We start from the raw sequence: 17681 nt of genomic DNA, 5'->3' as shown, positions 1-17681 counted from the left end.
AGACAGAGAGAAAGGTCTTCCTTTTTGCCGTTGGTTCACCCTCCAATGGCCGCTGCGGCCGGCACATCGCGCTGATCCGAAGCCAGGAGCCAGGTGCTTCTCCTGGTCTCCCATGCGGGTTCAGGGCCCAAGGACCTGGGCCATCCTCCACTGCCTTCCTGGGCCATAGCAGAGAGCTGGCCTGGAAGAGGGGCAACCGGGATAGAATCCGGCGCCCCAACCGGGACTAGAACCTGGTGTGCCGGCGCCGCAAGGCGGAGGATTAGCCTGTTAAGCCACGGCGCCGGCCATATGTAAAACTCAACATCAGTGTCATGTTGATGATATTAGTTGGATCCAACTGTCCTTCTTATAAACTGGTACATTTATATTATTAAGGGAGCTAGGATGAGGGGGGCAGCACTGTGGCACAGCAACACAATGTGTTAAAGTGATAAAGTCGCTGCCTGTGATGTCAGTATCCCATATGGGTGTTGGTTCATGTCCTGGCTGCTCCATTTCCGATCCAACTCCCTGATAATGGCCTGGGAAAAGCAATGGAAGATGGCCCAGGTGTCTAGGCCCCTGCACCCACCTGGAGCCTGGAGACTCAGATGGAACTCCTGGCTCCTGGTTTCAGCCTGGCCCAACCCTGGCCATTGCAGCTATCTTGGGGGTGAACCAGCAGATGTAAGACCTCTCTCTCTCCCTCCCTCCCTCTCTCTATCTCTCTCCTTCTCTGTAACTCTGACTTTCAAAATAAATAAGTAAACATTTTTTTTTTAAGGCAGCTAGGTAGACATTAGCCTATGTGTGTAAAAGTGACTGAAGAGAATGGGAATTTTTAAAGAAAACCTTTGTGCGATGGAATGAGGAAACGAGCACAGAAAGCAGAGGAGCAATTATGGGTGAAGTAATTGTCCTGGGGCCGGTGCTGTGGTGTCCCGGTAAAGCCACCACCTGCAGTGCCGGTGTCCCACATGGATCCTGGCTGCTCCACTTCCCACCCAGCTCTCTGCTATGGCCTGTGGAAGCAGCAGAAGATGGCCCTTGGGCCCCCGCGCTTAAATGAGAGACCCAGAAGAAGCTCCTGGCTCCTGGATTCAGATCAGCGCAGCTCCAGCCATTGCAGCCATTTGGGGAGTGAACTGGCAGATGGAAGACCTCTCTGCCTCTGCCTCTCTGTAACTCTGCCTTTCAAATAAATAAATACATCTTTAAAAAAAAATAAAATAAAATATTCCTGTTCTGTAACCCTGTTAGCTGGGTTTTTGCCTGGTTTTACCCAGGGGGCGGTAGGTCCTATAACACTGTGCTGATAAGGACCTGGGAGGACTTCCGGGAATGGCACATCCAGAAAACACCCCGCCCAACACTTTTCGAAAGAAGGAGGCAGGGAGGAGAAACAGAGGGACCCACACTCCTATCCATACAGACTGCAGTCTGAATGCGGACTGGGCTCTCAGACCTTTCCTGAGATGACCACCTGGCCTGACAGGTGCACAGACAGGGCACTCAGTCACTTCCCGAGACACCTGCCTGGTCTATCAGGCTTTGCTACCTCGCTCACCACCACTCTCGGTCTCCTGTCTGAATTCTTTCTTGAGGGAAGACAAGAACCTCTGAGCAGCTGTCTGCTAACATTATTATGTTTTATACCTAACTACATTTTAAAAATGAGAGCTGTGACATTTTTAATGTCTGTATTTTCATGTTTTTATGTCTATTCATTACTTGTATGAGACATTTCTGCATGAAAATATATAGAAGAGCTCTATTAATATAACAAAATAAGCACTTAAGTATTTTTTAAAAAGATTTATTTATTTATTTGAAAGACAGTTTAGGAGAGAGAGAGACAGAGAGAGAGAGAGAGAGAGAGAGAGTCCCCCCCCCCAAATGGTCGCAACAGTCAGAGCGGATCAGAAGCAAGGAACCAGGATTTTCTTCTGGGTCTTCCACGTGAATGCAGGGTCCCAAGCACTTGGGCCATCTCCACTGCTTTTTCAGGTGCATTAGCAGGATTGGCAGAGCTCCAGCCATTGCAGCCATCTGGGGAGTGAACAAACAAATGGAAGACGCCTCTCTCTCTCTGCCTCTGCCTCTCTGTAACTCTACCTTTTCAATAAATAAATAAATCTTTAAAATAATACAAGACCTTTCCCTCTGTCTCTCCCTGCCTCTGTCTATAACTCTACCTCTCAAATTAAGAAAAAAAAAAGGTATAAATTTTCCCTAAGAACAAAGATGCAAATACAAGTGCTATCCAGGGGCTGGCTTTGCACCTGCCATTTGAGATGCCGAATGCAGATTTGAGTCCTGGATACTCTGCTTCTGATCTAGCTTCCTGCTAATGTGCCTAAGAAGACAGTAGAAGATGGTTCGAGTTCATAGGCCCCTGCCACTCATGTAGGAAACCAAGATGGAGTTCCTGGCTCCTGGCTTCAGCTTGGCCCAGCCCCAGCTGCTGTGACCATCTGGGAAGTGAACCAGTGGATGGAAGATCTCTTTCCCCACCTTCCCCAACTCCCATCTCTATCTTTCCATCTCTCTCTGTAGTTTTTTTCAAATAAATACATAAATCTTCAAAAAGAACGTGCAATTCAGTGTCCATTGCTTTCTGTATAACAAGTCTAGCAAAGTAACTTTTAAAGTTTTCATTAACAGAAAAATAACTTAAATTGCTGACTATGATTGTCTAATTCTCAATTTTCATAAGTAGGCCAGGTATAATTGCTAAAAAATAAATAAGTTAGGTAAATGTAAGTGATATAAATTTTAGTAAGCTTCATGTAATTAAAGACTTTAGATATTAAATTAAGTGATGGTAGAGTCATTCCCAAGTGAATTAAAATACTGACTCATCAGCTGCTCTATGGGAAAGCACATGTTTCTAGAATTATAAAAAATAGTCATAAATTGCTGGTATATGGCAACAAGTCCAAAGTTTATTACTTCCTGGGGTTTTTTTCTCCACTGAAAATTAAGATCTGGAGAAGATAATGCAAGGTAGATGAATAAAAGTGCTTTGCCGTCACCTCTGCCACAGGGAAGAACCAGGTGACAGAGAAATGACCACATTTTGAAGCGAGTGACTGAGGGAGAGAACACTGCAACTCACCAGGTTAGGGGTGGGAACACCAAACAGCATGGGGATGCGGGAAGGCAGCCTCAAGAGAGGAACAAAGTGCACTGGACCATACTGCCCCAGGTCCCAAGGGAAGCTCCACAAAGCTGGGTAAAATTAAGCAGGAAGGGCCAGCACCGTGGAGTAGCAGGTAAAGTCAATGCCTGCAGTGCCAGCATCCTATATGAGCACCAGTTCGGATCCCGGCTGCTCCACTTCTGATCCAGCTCTCCGCTTTGGCCTGGGAAGGCAGTGGAAAATAATCCAACTCCTTGGGCCCTTGCACCTGTGTGGGAGACCTGGAAGAAGCTCCTGGCTCCTGGATTCAGATCAGTGCAGCTCCAGCCATTGCGGCCAGCGGGGGAGTGAACCAGAGGATGGAAGACCTCTCTCTCTCTGTCTCTACCTCTCTCTGTGTAACTCTGATATTCAAGTAAATAAATAAATCTTTTAAAAAAAATTGAGCAGAAGCACAGCAATCCCCATCACCACTGCAGACTGGTGACCATAATTACAAGAGGATTCCATGGCCTTCACCGGCTATTTAGGGAACTATTTAGGGAACTGTCTGGGGACAGACACATTGGGTCCCCAAGCACCTAGGACTCAATCTGCTTCACCATAGTTCCATGTGTAGACTGGAGACACTGCTAGATAGGTCAATAGGTGATCCCTGCCCAAAGCCACAGGTGCCTCACAGGGCAAAAGACAGGCATCTCAGCTCTTGGAACTCTGTGCTGGTGGCTATCATTTTACAAGTTCCAGTGATACCTGTGTCCAGATACCTCAGGACTTGAGGATGACCGTTTCTATGTCCCACAAAAGTGGAACAGTGGCTGATGTCATCATGCAGCACAGTGCCATTAGCACTCAGCTCCACAGGGCCTGTGTGGGCACATACATCTAGAAGCACAAATCTATGGGCACTGTCACACCACTATTTCCGGAACTGCTACCGACTGGACTATTGGGGCACTCCTGGATATCATGACATTGCAACTAAAGAAATCATTCAAAATCTATACTTCTGAGCTCATCTAGAAGCAAAGGCATGCCATCTATCCAAGCAAGAGCTTACTCTCCATTTATATGCAAATGTCTTTTCCTTTGAAATCTACTCTGTGAAACTGGAAGCAGCAAGTGATACACCAGATGTGCAGACAGCAATGTGCAAGAAACATGAAAACACAAGGAAGCATGCCACCAGCAAGGGAACACAAGACTTCTCCAGAAACAGATCCCAATTTGAAGGAAACCCGTGTGAAGTGACTGAACAAAATTAAAAATGTCGGTTGATAAAGAATATTGAAAGATGACTGGGAATACAGATAAGTTTCTTAGAAACTAGGAAAACAGTTAGTGAAACAAAGACAACATTCAATACACAAAATCAGTCAGAATCTTTGAACCGAAATGTCAATCAACAAAATAAAAAAAAGTTGAAAGCTGCAATGACAGAGGAGAGGAGGCAAAAGAAAGCATTTCTGAATTTGAGGACAGGTCTTCTGAAATGACCAGGTGAGATAAAGATAGGAAAGAATGAAAGAACAAAGAAAACCTATGAGCTACTTGGAATATCTCTCAGTGAGCAAATATTTGCAGTATGGGGGCGGCTCCCCTAAATTGATGGGAGAAGGCATTGAAAGCCTATTTAAGGAATTTATGACTGAAAACTTCCCAAGACTTGAAAGAGAAATGGACATATAGGTCCAGGAAGCTCAAAGGACACCGATTAAACCCAAAGAGGCTTTCTCCAAGGCAGGCTGTAGTCAGTGAAAGCCAAAGATAAAGACAGAATTATAAAACCAGCAAGAGAAAAGTGTCAAAACTCTAAATGAGCAGCAGACTTCTCAACAGGAACATTATGGGCCAGAAGAAAATAGTAGGATATATTCAAATCTTGAAAGAACAATAACGGGCCGGCGCCCATGGCTCAACAGGCTAATCCTCCGCCTAGCGGTGCCGGCACACTGGGTTCTAGTCCCGGTCGGGGCGCCGGATTCTGTCCCGGTTGCCCCTCTTCCAGGCCAGCTCTCTGCTATGGCCCGGGAGTGCAGTGGAGGATGGCCCAAGTCCTTGGGCCCTGCACCCCATGGGAGACCAGGAGAAGCACTTGGCTCCTGGCTTCGGATCAGCGCGGTGCACCAGCCACAGCACGCCGGCAGCAGCAGCAGCAGCCATTGGAGGGTGAACCAATGGCAAAGGAAGACCTTTGTCCCTCTCTCTCTCTCTCTCACTATCCACTCTGCCTGTCAAAAATAAATAAATAAAAAAAAGAACAACACTGCAGCCAAGAATACTATATCCAGCAAAAACTATTCTTCAGAAATAAAGGAGAAATAAATTCTTTCTTAGACAAGCAAAAACTGAGCGAATTCATCGCCACCAAAAATGCCCTATAAGAAATGCTTCAGGGAGTTCTACACTAGAAGCAAAAGGGTAACTGCCATCATGAAAACACCAGTGGGTGACACGAGGACAGGGAAAGCCTCACAGAGCTGCCCTTTGGGCCTGCTCCTACTGTCTGCCAGCAGCATCTGGCTCTGGGCCCCTGGGGGACCAACTCACCTTTCCCACATACAATAACCCCTACACAAGCCACCAGCCGGGGCTATCCTGGCTCCCCACCCTATGAAGGAAAAGCCTTGGGCAGAAGGATGTGTATATTCTTGGTCCATCAGTTTACCCGGCAGAAATACCCCAATCATGGTACCTTACTTAGTCTTGCAGGCTGGTGGCAGGATTCAGCAGGTAAATCTGTGCCTGGCACTCAGTACCTGCTCAGGGGAAACGATGTGGGATCCCCCAAATTGATGTATTATACACCATACACATACACCACACAACATATACCATACATACAACACATCACACACTCACATACACCACACTCACATGCATATCACACATAAACACCACACACTGTACACGCACATGCACTCAATATGCTATACACTCACACACCTCACACATATATTGCATACACACACAATTCACACATGCATACCACAATATACTACACATACACTCACACACCTAACACACCTCACATCTACTACACATGCACTCACATACACATCATACATATACTACAAATACATGCACCACACCCACATGTACCACAAATACATTCACACACACTACACATAAACTATACATACACTCACACAATACACAGTTCACAACACGCACATACTACACATACACTCATACACACACCACACAAAATTCATAACTCACACATGCATACCACAATACACTACACATACACAGCCACCACACCCCACATCTACACATACATTCACACACATATACTACACACGCACTCACATACACACCACACATATACTACAAATACACTCACACACACTCTACACACTCATACACACACCCACCTCATAACTCACACATGCACACTGTATACCACATAGAACATACCACACAGACACAACACATACACTCTCCACATAACTCATACGCCACACAACTCATACACACCCTCCACACCACACACACACACACACACACACACACACCCCACAGTACCTCTTTAAGGCAGTTGCATTTCCCTTCTTCTTCGCAGGCACCTAGAGAAGCGTCCGCAGCCGCAGCAGCGCCTCCACGCGCAAAGTTCCCGCGGCTGCCGGGGACCCGCCATGGCGTCCCGCCAGGCGGCGGCCGCGGCTGAGGCGTCCGGACCGTCGCCGCCTCCCTCGGCGGCCGCGAGCGGAGCCCGGGCCCGCGGCCCCCAGCCCCGCCCCGCGCCGCGTTGCCATGGGGACCCTGCAGCCCGCCCCCCGGCCCGCCCGCGCCCCCCGCTGGCTCGCACGTGCGGCTTTGTCAGACGCTGCAGTCCCACAGCTGTGGCCAAGCCCACACTGGGGCTGCCTCGGGGGCCGCGGGGACCCCAGGCCGCGCCTGCGAGCCAGGCCGCCCCGCGGGGTGCTGGCTGACCTCAGCCCTGCTCCGCCGGCCGCGCGGGGCTCCTCGGAGACTGTCGGGGGGCAGGCGCTCCCGACGCCGCCGACTTCGCCTGTGAGGCCGAGCTGCGGCGCTCGTTTGCCTGGCGGTGAGTGCGTTGGGTTTGTGTCAGGTGCCGCCGGGACCCTGAGCGGGGGTCTCTGTCTCGGTGGCTGACTTTGCAGGGGGCGGGGCCGGCATCCTGAGGAACTTAGTTACCCGCAGAACCCCCGCGTTGGTCCCCGGGCTGGGGAACGGATATTTGTGGAACAACCGGTAGCAGGCTGGGCGGTGGGGTGGGGACCCGGCTCGTTTGCGGGTTTCCACTCGCCCTGCTCTTTCCGATGGGGAAAGTGTGCGCTTTATAAATACACCACAGCCTGTGAGGTCCCATGACAACCGGCCGGGTGGGCTGCCGGGACTGTGTTGTCCTTTCTTTTTGTTAGCGTTGCCGCTGCGGCTCCAGTGCGGGAGAACGTGAGCCCTGGGTGGGAAGGGGCCCCTTGGTTGAAGTTCGTTAAGAAGCCGGCCCGGGCAGGGTGTGTGCGTGGCCTCCGTGGGCCCCAGGTTGCTCCTGCTGCCGTCTGCGGCTCAGGGTGGCTAAGAAGTTGTCGTTTCCCAGGGTAACTGGGATCCAGGCATCATTGGCTGAAATGAGTTTGAAGTTTGATGACTGATGAGTGCATGGATGGGTGCGATTTACTTTTGTAAACTATTCAGACAGCAGCAAACCCCAGCCCAGGAGGTTGTCACACAGGGTGATCCTGTGCAGAAAAGTTAAACAATTCTCAGTGGCAGTGGGTCCTGCTGCTCCTGCTTCCCTGGTCTGTGTGCTGGGGCACTGGATCGTCAGCTGAAGTTAACTGGCTTTCAGTCCCCACAGTTAAGGTCATGGCCTTGCTCACCTGGGGTCAGCAGCTTGCTGTCCACTCTGGGGTCGGGCTGTGTCCCCAGGGCCTCAGGAGCCACAGGGAGATGCTGGGCAGAGCCTGGTTAGGGCGGAAGATCATGATACTGGTCCCTTGAGCCCTTGGTATAGCTGTTAGAGGACAACAAGCTTCTCTGAGCCTGTTGTGGGCCTGGCACTGCTCCGGGTGCCCGGGAGTCCAGGTCTTACACAGTCAAGGGTGGGGTGTCAGAGTAGGAGAGTCTTGTGCTGGCAAGGTGGACAGATGTGAGTGGAAATCTGGTCCCACACCTGCCATGGGATTGTGGACTGGTGCCTCAGTTTCTCCAGCTGTAAATAGGGTCATGTGTTACCCACTGGCAGCTTGCTGCGGGATAGAGGGAGGAAACTCTGTGAGGGTGAACTCTGAGGGTGAGACACAGGGGCTGCAGTGGACACAGCATGAGTGCCTGGTCCACTCCAGGTCTAGCTCACTCAGCATGGCATTCCAGCCGACCCTCTAGAAATTCAGCTGCAGGACGTCTTCATTTATTTATTTATTTGAAAGGCAGAGTTTCAGAGAGGCAGAGAGAGAAAGAGGTCTTGCATCCACTGGTTCACTCCCCAAATGGCCGCAATGGCTGGAGCTGGGCCGATCTGAAGCCGGGAGCTTCTTCCAGGTCTCCCACGTGGGTGCAGGAGCCCAAGAACTTGGGTTATTTTCTACTGCTTTCCCAGGCCTTAGCAGAGAGCTGGACCGGAAGTGGAGCAGCCTGGTCTCTAACTGGCGCCCCAATGGGATGCCAGCACTGCAGGCGGTGGCTTTACCGCAGCGCTGGCCCCCTGCAGGACTTTAAAAAAGGAAATGGTACCTATTAATAATACAAGCCTGCTAAATGAATATGTGAGGAAGGCCTTTTCATTTCTAGCCATTCAAATCATCCCTAGCCTGTAGTCTCTGAGTAAATGACTTTGCATCTTGGAATATCCCAGCTAGACTTGAAGCATGAGGTACAATTTTTTTGTTTGTGTGTGAAAAGAATCTTAGGCTGAGCTTAAATGAACCGTGTCTTGTGTGGCCTTTGCCAGAGTAGGGTTGCCTCTGTCCACTCCCAAGTTCTTAGTACTTAAATGGTCCCTTTCAGAAGGATCCCATGTGGTGCTTGCCCTGGCAGTAATCTGAAAGAATAAATTGGCTGGCTGTGACCTTGGGCGCCAAGGAGGCTTGGGGATCCTGGTCAGCTGACCCTGACTTTCTGCTGTTGTTGCCTTGGGGAGCCTGTGCCCTGTCCAGGGGACTGTGGCCATGGCCTTCTTGTTCCTGGGTCATGGCTGGGGGCCCTGGTGTGGGGGACCTGTATGCACAATGGGGGCACCCTGCACAGGCCCCGGCTGATGAAATTGAAGATCTAAAATCTTTAGTGGCTAGAGGGCATCTGTGCCTCTGTCTTCTCCATGATCTTTTTTTTTTTTTTTAAATAAGCTCCAAAAATTTTTGTCTGCAAAACAGACTAGCTGCCTGAATTCGTCTGTTAACAACATGTGTGACACCCTGAAGGCTTCTGAGGGCCCCCAGCGTCCCTGCCATGAGCACTGGGTATAGGGGCTGGTGCTGGGGGGCCAGAGCACCTCTGCATGCATTGCTGTTCAAGTCAGTGAGATCCAGGAGGCTGCTTGTCCTCCACCCATCAGTCCCAAAGCCCTCCCCTGTACCACCCAGATCTGATCTCCCTCCCCTCCTTTTCCCCTTCCCCCTCTCTCTTCTTCTCTTCTGTCCTTCATTCCTCCTTAGGTACCTCTAGTTCCGTTTTCTGCCCCCAGGCCCTAGCTCAGCATCACACCCTTCCAGGAGGCCTGTGAGTGCACCAGGGTAGAGAGGCCGCTTCTCTCTGGGCTTCTGGGCGGGGGGGCCGATCCCTGCTGCGCAGCTGCCCCACAACAATGGTGAGGAGAGAGTGGGGGCGTGGCCCCTGTCTGGCCTCAGTTTTTCTGTTATCACTGTCTATTTACACATGGATAATTTTTCTTTTCTTATAGGATTTAAAAAAAAAATAAAAAGACACCAGCACAGCCGTTTGGTGCAAGTGTGGACATATCAGGGCTTTTTGTTCAAGATAAGGAATAATTGCTTCCACTTGAGGCTCGAGTGTGCACAGCCTCCCGTAATTAGGCCTGCTGTCTGGAAAGCTCTGGCAGTCGCTCTATCTGTGAGCGGCTGGGGCTGCCTCTCAGCTCTGTGCTAAAGGCTCTATTGGCCAGGATGACTAAACCTTTCAGTATTTTTGAAGCAATTCTTTTTTTCTAAATGAGGAGGTAAAAGGAGTGAGGATCAGTCAGCTGCTTGCTGCTCACACCTTAGCGTTTTCCGTGTGTTCCCCAGGGAGCCTCCAAGGGCCTGGGGTTGGGGAAGTTTGCCCATGTTGGGTGAAGTGGGTCACCTAAGTCGCCCTGTCCATAAACCTGCCCGCTGCCTGCCTGGCTGCAGTTCTGGGCTTTTTCCTGCCCAGGAGGGAGGCAGGTGAAGGTAAAGGCAGTGCCAGTTTCGGGAATTTTCTATCTTTGAACTAAATGCAATTCCAGTCAAAAGCAACCTAGGAAACTTTCTTGCAAAAAAAAAAAAAAAAGTTTTTCAGAAGCAGAATTACATTCAATGTCCTTTCTTTTTTAGTTTCTCGACCACATTTTTCCTTAGAGAGATTTAGGACAGCTAAGTACAAATTAAATTTTCCACACGTCAACAGTCGTGGCGACAGCTGGCTTTCATTGCGCAAGAACCCGGGCTGGGAACTGCTGGGGAGCAGCGTGAGGCTTTGTTCCTTACTTTTAAACAGGTTGGCTCCTCTCCCGATTACAAATGCAATACATGTACTTTGTAGAAACTGATACGTTGCTGAGAAGCATCGAGAGAAAAAATGAGGATTCCTGGAAGCTCCCCACCCCAGCACAGCAGCGTCAGCTGTCCTTCCCTGTGTCTCCTTTGTCGGATGTTCGGTAGGATTTGTTTCTGGGGCCTCAAGCCGACAGGGTGTCCCCATGCAAGGCGACTGGATGGGGCTGCCCTGGTGCCCAGCCTCTCCTGCCCCAGCTGGTCTGGCATTTCTCCCATCTTGTCAGCGAGAATGACAATGTCAGACACTTGGTCCAATCCTTGGCATCTGAAGGGTGCTGGGACGGATGGGTTCCCCAAAACAAAGAGGTGATTGAAGAGGCACCTGGCCTGTGTGCCCATGGGACTGGAGTGTCTGGTGGTGACCTCAACACAAGCACGGTGGCCGGGACAGGGGCCACCTTGCTCTGTCTCTGCAAACTTCCTTCTTCGGGAGCTGCCTCTGGCGGCTGCAGGTTCCTCTGCACCTCATAGCTGCTCTGCAAGTGGATGTTGGCTGACTGCGTAGAAGCGTTTGGCTCCTCTGAACCTCACCTTCCTCATTGTCGAAGGAACTCTTACTTTCAGGTGCTTTTCCCACCCTGGACACACACACACCTCACCCCCCCACCCCGCCACCTGTGCCTCTGGATGTGTCTTGCTTAGGCTGTGAGCCACCAGGCCTTGCTGTTCCCACCTCTCTCTGAATCACCTCTTCTGAATGAGAAATGAAAGGTGGCCCCTATACTCTGTGTTTATGGGAACGTGCGATCTGGCTGGGTAATGACTGTGGCACTGGATCTAAATGCCCAGGAGGCAGAGCCGGAGCTGATGAGGACTGTCCCATTGGCTGAGGGACAGGCCTACCCAGGCAGGGGAACGGCCTTGGGAAGCAGACAGGGGTGAGCAGGGAGAAGTGGTCTGAGCAGGATGACGCTGCCAAGCACAAGGCCAGGAGGCCACAGGTGCCAGTCCCGGAAGGGCCTCGGGTTCCAGCAACTCCATTTGTGATCACGCTGAGCATCCAGTAGTTACTGTCCTCCACTTGACACCTCCCAGATTCTCCTAAGAGCTAAAAGATGCCATTCGCAATGGCTCTTTTTTTTTTTTTTTTTAAATTTATTTACTTAAGAGGCAGAGTTCCCATTTATTCATTTACTCCCCAAATACCCACTACAGCTGGGACTGGGCTAAAGCTGGGAACCAGGAACTCAAGCTAGGTCTCTCACACAGGTGATGGGAACCCAGCTACTTCAGCCATCACCTGCTGCCTTGCAGAGTCTGCATTAACAGGAAGCTGGAATCAGGAGCCAGAATTGGGGACTGAACTCATGGCTTCCTATGTGGGATCCCTCCGTCTCAACTGACTTCCTAACCTCTAGGCAGAATGTCTATCCTGGCTCCTGTTTTTAAATTAAGCTTTTATGTTGAGGGGCCAGCGCTGCGGCGCAGTGGGTTAACACCCTGGCCTGAAGCGCCAGCATCCCATATGGGTGCCAGTTTGAGACCCGGCCAGCTCTCTGCTATGGCCTGGGAAAGCAGTGGAAGATGGCCCAAGTCCTTGGGCCCCTGCACCTGTGTGGGAGACCCGGAAGAAGCTCCTAGCTCCTGGCTTCAGATCAGCACAGCTCCGGCCTTTGCGGCCAATTGGGGAGTGAACCATTGGATGGAAGACCTCTCTCTTGCTCTCTCTCGGTCTCTGCCTCTCCTCTGTGTAACTCTGACTTTCAAATAAATAAATAAATCTTTTTTTTAAAAAAGCTTTTATGTTGAAATAACTACAACCACATGCAGTTTCGAAGTAATACAGAGAGCACATGAGCTTTTTTCCACCCTCTCCGTGACAACACCTTGGAAAAGGATACAGACAGCCTCCGGTGCAAGGGCAACACTGACTCAGTGAACACAGAGCAGCCGTCACCACAGGACCACCCTGTGGTCTGTGTCACCTCTGCCTGTTCTCCCCTAACCTCCAAGAGCCACTAACCTAAACTCTGTCACCACATTTGGCCATTTAGGAATATTAGATAAAGGCAGTCAGATGCGTGTAATCACTGAGATTGTCTCTTTGTAGTCAGCATAATCCCCTCAAGAGTCCCTCAGGCTGTTGTGGCTGCGTGAGGACTGGGCCGGACACAGTCACTCCCCTGGTGGTAGCCACTCCCCAGGGGACTCTCTCCTCTGAGTGGACCCCTCCCCCGAGTGCTTCTCCCTTGGTGGTGGACACTGCCGCAGGGACTCTCTCCTGGTGAGGGCCTTCCCTGGGGACTGTCTCCTCGTGAGTGGACACTCCCTCTGGGGACGCCCTTCTGGTGATAGACATTTCCTCCGGGGAGTCCTCCTAAGTGGACACTCTCTGGTGACAGAGCCGGGCTCTGTGTTTCCACCCTGGCCCCTCTGTGCTGTGTGTCCTGCCCTCGGGGTCCTCAGCCTGACATGGATTGTCCCAGGTCGGGATGGCCGTCCCTGGGCCATAGTTGGATTTTCTGGCAGGCAGGGCTCAGGCTCCCTTGGGCAAAGCAGGGACCTCAGGGGATGTGCTCTCCTTTGGGGTGAGCTGCCTGGGAAGGAGAAGCAGACCCCTAGGGGGCAGGGTGAGGGGTCGCTGTGGGCAGGCAGCCTTCCCCTGCAGAGCCTGCATCGTGAAGTTACCAAACTAAGCACAAATGGCTTTCACTGTGGCCCCCAGCAGACCTCCATGGTTACCAAGAGCCCTTCAGCCTTGCAGACCCGTTTGGGTCTTTGTCTCGTGAATAAGATAACCGGACAAAGAAACTGGAATGTCCACCACTACTTCCCAACAGATACTTCTCCCTGTGGGGCTGATCCCCACCCCCCAGCTCCAGATCCTTTTCCTGAGGAGCTGTTGAAAATCATTTAGCTATTGCTGCCTAATAGATTACCCAGGCCCTGTTTAAAACAATAGTAGGGGCGGGCATTGTGGCACAGTGGGTTAAGCCACAGCCTGTGATGCCAGCATCCTATATGGGTATTCGTGTGAGTCCCAGCTGTTCCAATCCAGCTCCCTGCCAATGCACCTGGGAAGGCACTTGGACCCCTGTCACCCATGTATGAGACCCAGATGGAGTTTGTCTCCTGCTTTTGGCCTGATCCAGCTCTGGATATTGTGGTCATTGGGAGAATGAACAAGTGGATCAGAGACCTCTCTCTGTCTCTCCCTTTGTGTAACTGTGCCTTTCAAATAAATAAATCTTTAAAAATATTTATTTTGTCTATTTGAAAGGCAGAGATAAAGAAATGGAGAGAGAGACACACACACACAGAGACACACAGAGATCTTCCATCTGCTGGTTCATTCCTCAAATGGCCACAACAACCAGGGCTGGACCAGGCTGAAGCCAGGAGCCAAGAGCATCTTCCAGGTCTCTTACATGAATGCAGTGTTCCAAGCACTTGGACCATCCTTCACTGCTTTCCCAGGCACATTAGTAGAGAGGTGGATTGGAAGTGGAGCAGCCGGAACTCAAACCAGCTCCCATATGGGATGCTGACATTGCAGGCTAAGGCTTAGCCTTCTATGCCACAGTGCTGGCCCCAGTAAATATTTTTTAAAAAATAAATAACAGTAAACACTTATTAACTCAGTTTACTCTGGGTGGAACAGGAATTTGGATACAGCTTGGCCTTGGCTCAAAGTCTCTCATGCAGCCCAACTGGGTAGAGTCCAAGGTACGTTCCCCATCTGACAGCTGGACAGGGCTGAGGCTCAGTCTCCAAGGTGACTGTCTTGTGGCAAGGTGGTGCTGCTGTTGGCTGGCCTCAGCTCCTCCCCACGTGGCTTCCTGGAGCGAATGACCCAGCAAGGAAGACAGGAGCCACAGTGGGGTGTGACCTGGCTTCGAAGTCCCCTTGCCATTTCTGCAGTGCCCTATGGACTCTAGTGTCCATGGTCACCCTTCTCATAGTGGGAGGGACTGCACAAGGGTGTGGATGCCAAGGTGTGGCATTCCTGGGCCATGGGGGCGGGGAGTAGCTGCCATGGATATGCTGCTCCTTGGAATGTGTCATCCCAGAGAGAGGCGTCACTGCTCCCCCTCACCCCTATGTAGGAACAAGAGGGCCCCTCCAGTTCTCACCTGCCATGATCCTCCACTTTTTGGAATGTCACGCCTGGGCTGGCACTGAGTTGCCTGGTTCGTCCTGACTCATAGGCCAGTTCTGTGTTCCCGGTGGGTTGGGCATGGCCTCTGTTCCTCTGGGGATCCCATTGCCAGCCTTCTGGGTCAGGCAGTGTCAGCAGAGGGGATGTCTCGGGGGTGGTGGCAGCAGGTCTGTCCTTCCCTGAGTTGACTTGGAAACATCCAGATGGTCAAGGGCTGCCTGCTAGAGGACTTGTCCCTCAGGGAACAGGAACAGAGTAAACACAGGCCGTGTGGTTATATCCGTCGACAACAAGGGGACCCAGGCCCAAGGAAATCACTTTGGTTTTTAAAAAATTTAAAGCTGGGACTGGCACAGTGAGTTAGGTTACCGCTTGGGGTGCCCTTATCCCGTACTGGGTTTCTGCTTCCAATCCAGCTTCTTGCTATTGCCTCCTAGGAGGCAGCAGGTGATGGCCTAAGTACTTGGGTCTCTGTCTTCCATGTGGGAGATCCAGGTAGAGTTCCTGGCTCCTGGCTTTGCAGTCATTTGGGGAATGAACCAGTGGAGGGAAGATCTCTATATCTCTGTCACTCTGCCTTTCAAATAAATAAATCCTTTAAGAACACACACACACACACACAATTTAAAGTTGGAGTAAGAAGCCATTGGGGCTGGCACTGTAGCATAGTAGACTAAGCCTCCACATGCAGCACTGGCATCCCACATGGGCACCAGTTCAAGTCCCAGCTGCTCCACTTCCAATCCAGCTCTCTGCTATGGCCTGGGAAAGCAGTAGAAGGTGGCCCAAGTGCTTGGGGCCCGGCACCCATGTGGGAAACCCAGAGAAAGCTCCTGGCTCCTGGCTTCAGATCAGCCCAGCTCTAACAGTTGTGGCCATTTGGGGAGTGAACTAGCGAATGGAGGATCTCTCTCTCTCTTTCTCTCTCTCTTTCTCTTTCATTCTCTCTCTACTTCTCTCTACCTCTCAAATAAACAAAGGAGGGGGGAAGCCATTGTAACCCATAAGCTGTACTTTGGAAATTTATATTCATTAAATAAAAGTTTAATAAATGAAAAAAAAAAGAAAAAAAGAAGACATTACCAGTCAGTTTTTCCATCTAAGCCTCAAAGGACCCCTGTGCCATTACTTATAGACTCTCTTCCAAAACAACGAAGGAGCCCTCCTGGAGGACCTGGGTAGAGGAGGCAGGCGCTGGGCTTTGCCCGAACAGCCTCTGTTGCCAGGTCTCCCTGAGGCTCCAGCTTCAGTGGCTGGGAACACTTTGAAATCCTCTGTCTGTGGCCAGCAGGGCCTCCTCATTTTCCCAGCTCCCATGGCCATCTCATTGTTAGCCCCAAAGAAGGCCTGTGTGACCCCCACATGTCCCCTCAATGCCTGCTGACCCGTCCTCCCTGAAGGTGCCTGCGGCCCCAAATCTGCCCAGAGAGGCCCACTGGGGCAGAAGCAGGAGGGTAGTTGTGGGCGGTCCACGAGTGCACTGGCCCTGCCAGGCACCCGTTAAACTTTAACCAGCCCAGAGGATGGTGTTTTTCAGGTCACTAGGCAAACAGGCACTTCCAGGACCAGCAAGCCAAGCCCCCATCAGGCTACGCAATGACACGGAAATGCAAATACGCCATCGTTCTGTGACCCAAATTGTGAAAGCTAGAAAAAGGAAGTTGTGTTTTGTTGGTGCATGGAGTTGAGCTCCACAGGAAAGGTAGGCTCCCCCTCGGGAGGGCGGTGAGTGGGGCTGGGTTCCTGGGATCCTGGCTGAGCTCTTGGGTCCTGTCTGGTGTCGCAAGGCGGACTGTGGGGTGGCAGGAGGTGCTCAGGGCAGGAGACGTTTGAAGAGACAGATATTTTTGAGGCAGGAAGCTGCCCCGTGGTGCCGAGTGAGTGGCGTCTTGTCTCGTCCTGTTGTCTTGCTGTGGCTTCCTCAGCATTGCTGTAAGAAGTCAGTTACTGTGAGTGTCAGCATGGCAGGTGCAAAAGTCTCTGTGGACAGTGCTGACCATGTGGGGCAACTTGGGTCTCTAATATGTTGAGTGGAGCCTCCTGTGCCCTCAGTGTCCCCTCAGGCAGCAGGACCTGGCTTAGGCATAGCCAAGGCTGAGGGTGGGGGCAGTGGGTCTTCCTCCACTTGAGCTGAGGAGAATGGTCCCAGACACACCCCCAGAGCCCTCCTGCAGTGGAGCACCTAAAGATGCCTTGCTGTCTGCAGTTTAGTGGGCGCAAGGGCTACTGGGAAGAACAGAATCTGCCAGGCTTCCTCAGAGCCTGTCTCAGACCAGACAGTGGGGGCAGTGGAAAGGCCACCTCAAGAGGCTTGTGGGCTGGGTCACAGTGGCAGTGACAGAACAACCCAGGTGTCCCCATGATTGTACTGGGCACATTCAAGGGCACATAGTGTGGCTGCATCTAGAGCGCCAGGCTCCAGGACCCTGAGGGGTTTGCAGGGTGAAGGTCCCTGTCATGATCATGATGGAGGAGCAGCCCCTTTGTGTGTGTGCATGTTTCTGCAGTCAGTGAGTGCTGGGAGAGATGTGGGGGTCGCTGTTGCCCCCCCTCCCCCCCAGGGAGGACAGAAAGGTGGACTTGGGGCTTCATGAGATGCACTGGAGAAAAGAAGCCAAGCGCCGGCGCCGTGGCTCAGTAGGCTAATCCTCCGCCTTGCGGCGCCGGCACACCGGGGTTCTAGTCCCGGTCAGGGCACCAATCCTGTCCCAGTTGCCCCTCTTCCAGGCCAGCTCTCTGC

The 17681-nt window shown here is 51.5% G+C and overlaps 1 protein-coding gene across 2 annotated transcripts in view; it reads left to right on the top strand.

Moving 5' to 3' along the window:
* Positions 1–7133: 7133 nt before the first annotated feature.
* Positions 7134–17681, top strand: part of FGD3 (FYVE, RhoGEF and PH domain containing 3) — a 53575-nt gene continuing 43027 nt past the window's right edge. The window contains exon 1 of one of the 2 annotated variants that reach the window (XM_062207099.1): positions 7134–7175. The gene's annotated coding sequence lies outside the window, so the exon portion shown is untranslated. Of the gene's footprint in view, positions 7176–10907; positions 10944–17681 lie in introns of those variants that run through there. The other variant, XM_062207100.1, reaches the window with a different exon arrangement.

Source organism: Lepus europaeus, chromosome 12 (assembly GCF_033115175.1).
Source record: "Lepus europaeus isolate LE1 chromosome 12, mLepTim1.pri, whole genome shotgun sequence".
In the NCBI taxonomy this organism is placed as follows: domain Eukaryota; kingdom Metazoa; phylum Chordata; class Mammalia; order Lagomorpha; family Leporidae; genus Lepus; species Lepus europaeus.
The sequence above is the reverse complement of the archived record's forward strand: the minus strand, read 5'-3'. Positions and strand labels throughout refer to the sequence as shown.